At 48.6% G+C, this 3,942-nt stretch overlaps 1 long non-coding RNA gene across 1 annotated transcript; it reads right to left on the reverse strand.

The window, feature by feature from the left end:
* Positions 1-766: 766 nt before the first annotated feature.
* On the reverse strand, positions 767-3,672 carry LOC147651205 (uncharacterized). The gene is made up of 2 exons (XR_015274500.1): positions 2,865-3,672; positions 767-976 (listed from the first exon to the last, which is right to left on the reverse strand). It is a non-coding gene; the product is annotated as an uncharacterized LOC147651205 (long non-coding RNA).
* Between the last annotated feature and the right edge of the window lie 270 nt (positions 3,673-3,942).

Consider the following 3,942-nt stretch of genomic DNA (forward strand, 5'->3'; position numbering starts at 1 on the left):
AAACACCCAGGCAACTCCCCGCTGTGGATTTTCGCTCTCTTGCGGTGACATTGCCTGACCCGAGGGACTACAGAGGTTTGGCACAAACATGCTTTAATATAATTTTTTAATCACCTCTTGGCCTCCTAGCCCACACATTCCTCTTCAAATGGCAGCAGGGCTGGAGGAGATGCCTACAGAAAAATGGGACAGCATCCACTTCCCACTCCAACGCAGCAGCTCCTCCGTGAGCTCTCGGTGATGTCCTGGTGAAAAGCACCTTCTGAGCCCAGCAGGCAACATCAAAAGCCATGGAAAGGAGGTGCAAATTGGAATAATGAGGAAAAGTGCCCTGATGCCTTCTCTCTTGGGGATAGGACCATGGGTGGGTGTTTAGTGTCATCAGGGTGTTTCTCTCTGCTCCCTGTGTCACTCCTCCTCCTTCAGCGTGGAGCCAGCTGGGGACAGGGCCCCACAGCTCCCTTGCCTTGGTGAGACACTGGGAACAGAAGTTCAAATTGTCCAGCTGCTTTAGCTCAGTCCAAGTGCCTTTCCCAGCCTCAATTAATAAGTGATGAGCAAACCTTCCTCTCCACGTGTACCCATGCATATGGATAGACACGGACACACACACACACACACACGTGTGTGTATATAAATAGATCTCTTTAAATTTAAATAGATTTATGCCCAAGGACAGGAGGGTGGGTATGAGATCATTACAAAGAAAGAAGGTGTAACACATCCATATGTTCTGTTGTGGGGATGAAATCTATAGCAGGTTGTATGCAGTGCTAATACTCCTATTAATTTCTATTTTTCATTGTTGTTTGCGCATTTGTCAGGCTCCGATGAAGGGATAATGAAGCGAGTGGATGTTAACTGCAAATTAATCAGCCCTGTCTTGGAGTGTAACACAGGTTCCTGTTTGCTTCCCCTCTTCACCCAGGGATGATAACACGCTTTCTCCATCCCCACCAGGAAAACCTCTTGGATGCTGTGACAGAGCAGAGAAAGAAAGAAAAAAGATGAATCAGAGACACCCTGGCCGAGAAACTTCCAATTCCCTTCAAAACCGTCGAGTTTGAATCGTGAGAAAGCTGAGGAAGCTGAGGTCGTGCTAATTCTGCAAGAGGAGCTTGTTGGGAATTTTGTGTTGGCCATGGGCAGGTTGGACCTTTTGTTGTCTTTAACTCTTGAGGTGTCAGATCCTTTAGAGAATTTATTTTTTTAACTGGGGTGTGTCCCTGCCCATGGGCAGGGGATTGGAATGGGATGACCTTTAGGGTCCCTTCAAGCCCAAGCCATGCTGTAATTCTGATTAACTGGTGCTGTGCATGAGGGACGGATGTATTTACAAACATTGTGATGTTTCTATTGCAAATTGTCTTGCTTTACCTTGGAGCTTGGTGTCTGTGAGCCTGGTGTGGTTGTGGTGTGTGGTGTGAGGCAGAAGGTTCCCTTGTGCCAGGATGAATGGCAGCAGAGCCAGAGAAAGCCCAGGTCCCTCGGGAGAGACCAGAGTGGGGAACTGAGGCAGAGCCACCAGCCCCAGGAGTGCATTTCCTCATGGGTACACACTCAGCATCCCTTGGGCAAACACTGGTGCTTTGAGCACCTGCTTTTTGCAGTTTGGACTGGGAGCTGGGCAAGCATGGGAATTTCTGCTCGGGTGCTGCATTTCTGATCAATTGAATTTGGTTCTATGCAGAGAGGCCAGTGGAGTTTGACTACCTGGCCTCATTTTGTGCTTGAGGAAGGAAACAAAAGCAGATTTTGGGTTGATCATTAACTGCTGATCCTTGTGATGATCACTTGGTGCTGGTTCCGGTGCCAGCTGAGATTTTCTTCTGGAAAGGTTCCTTCCCCTTCCCCATATCTCAGGATGCAGGTCTTTGCAGCCAAGTCCATCCCTGCAGTGGCAGCCTGGGGAGCCTCCAGTTCCCTGCAGCAGCACCAGCACCCAGACCTGACCCTCATTTCTTGGATATTAACGTGCCACCCTGCCCAGCTCCCAGGGTGCTTGGATGGCAGCATCCATAGATCATTTACCTTTCCAGGGAAGGAAACACTTGGTCAGACCAAAATTACCATCAATAAATTCATGTAGCTGTAGCTGCTCTCCTCCTGTTCAGGGCACACACTAGCCCAAATAAATGGGTGTCTGCCTCATAAACACAGAAAACTCTGTGCTCCTAAAGATGAGCATTTCATGGACAAGTTCATACTGCCCAGGACAAGCAGCACTCCAGGCTCATGTCCAGAATAATTAGGGAATGCTGCAAGATTTAAATGTGTTGCTGTTTATTGGAGAAGAGGCATTGTAGATAATTTGGGCACTCCTTAAAGGGATTTCTCCCAGCCTTTGTCCCTTCCTTTTATCACCTTCCTTGTTCCAATCCTTGGCACAGCTCTCTCTCATTTACTGATCAAACACTTGATCAGCTGATCAATTAATCACCTGGATGACCCAGATTTTTTACATATCTGCCCCAACATTTTTTTTTTGTTTTGTTTTGTTTTCCTAACCTAGATTTATCACCAGTCCTTCCTTTTTGAAATGCAAGTTTTTGACAACAAAGTTTTCCCCGATCATTGTCCTTCCACACATCTCCCAGGACATCGCCTTTGCTGTGATCTCTGTGCTTTATTTGGAGGCACTGGGTGACAGCTTTCTGCAGAGCTTTCCTGGAAATCAGACAATCCTCATAGTCTGCCCTGTGTTTGGGTCAGAAAATCTGTTTAGGCTCCATCCTCTGCACTTGGCTCATCGAGATTAAAACCAGAACTTTTTCATTGTCTCTTCCCTTCTTTTTCTTCCCATCTTCCTTATGTCTTTCCCCTCCTGATGAGTGCAGAGAACACATTTTCTCACAAATGCTTACCTCTGTGGATTTCAAAAGGGATGGATTTTGTTCCTCACCCATCATCTCCACTCTGAGCTCTCCAAGCTGAAACATCTCCATTCGTTTCGTGGGCCACGGGAAAAACAAAGCAGTGGAGAGGGACGTAAGTATCCTGGAATTCACTTCTCTGGTGGCACAGTGTCGACCCCTGGCCACTTCTGGGGCTCTTGCATAACGCTTTAAGCCTCGTGTTTCTTCTGTTTTGTGCCCAGCCCAAGAATTCAGTTTTTAATAAGAAATCTCAGAAGTGTCTGTGAAGGATGCAGGCTCCCGCGCGTCTCCGGCGCGGCGCAGACGTGGGAGCTCCCCTGGCTCCTGTGGTCCCATGGGCTCCATCCCCTGCCATTAATGAGGGTCCAGTCTTGTCCTTGCCTTCTTGCAGTGGGGCTCAGAGCTGCCTCTGCCTCTTCTCGGTGGCATCACGTGCACACATCTGCTGCCTGGAGAGCCGTGGAGAGCGGGAGAAAGGCAAAGCAAGGATCTGGTTTCCTTTCCTTGCTGTCCCCATGGCAGGAGGAGCAGCACGCTTTGGGCGTAGCTTGCCGTGCCTAAAGCCTAGAGAAAGTCACCTGTTAAACCTGACTCCAGCTCTTTGTCCTCTGGGATTCAGCTGTACCTGGCTGATGGTCTTTCACAGGTTCTCATCCTTGTGGTCTTTCAGGAGCTTGCCCAGAGCAGCTGTGGCTGCCCCTGGAAGTGCCCAAGGCCAGGCTGGACAGGGCTCGGAGCAACCTGGGATAGTGGAAGGTGTCCCTGCCCGTGGCAGGGGTGGAGTTAGCTGATCATTAAGCTCCTTTCCATGCCAAGCCCCTCCTTGATCCAAACAGCAGAAACCTGTCTCTCCTCCCACGCCAGGGCTGGGATTTAAATGTGGTAATCAGATCTGTGCAAACTTCATTGGGGCTTAGGATCCTAAATCACACAGACTTGTCTAAAAATAAAATACAGGCTCTAAAACGTCTCCAAGCAGTTCAGTTCATTTTTGTGGCAAGATGTGAGTTATTTCTAAATGGAATCAGGAATGAAGGAAGGCAGCAGGGCACATTTTAATTCTAAT

The sequence above is a fragment of the Cyanistes caeruleus genome, chromosome 10 (genome assembly GCF_971803275.1).
Source record: "Cyanistes caeruleus chromosome 10, bCyaCae1.hap1.1, whole genome shotgun sequence".
NCBI classification, from domain to species: domain Eukaryota; kingdom Metazoa; phylum Chordata; class Aves; order Passeriformes; family Paridae; genus Cyanistes; species Cyanistes caeruleus.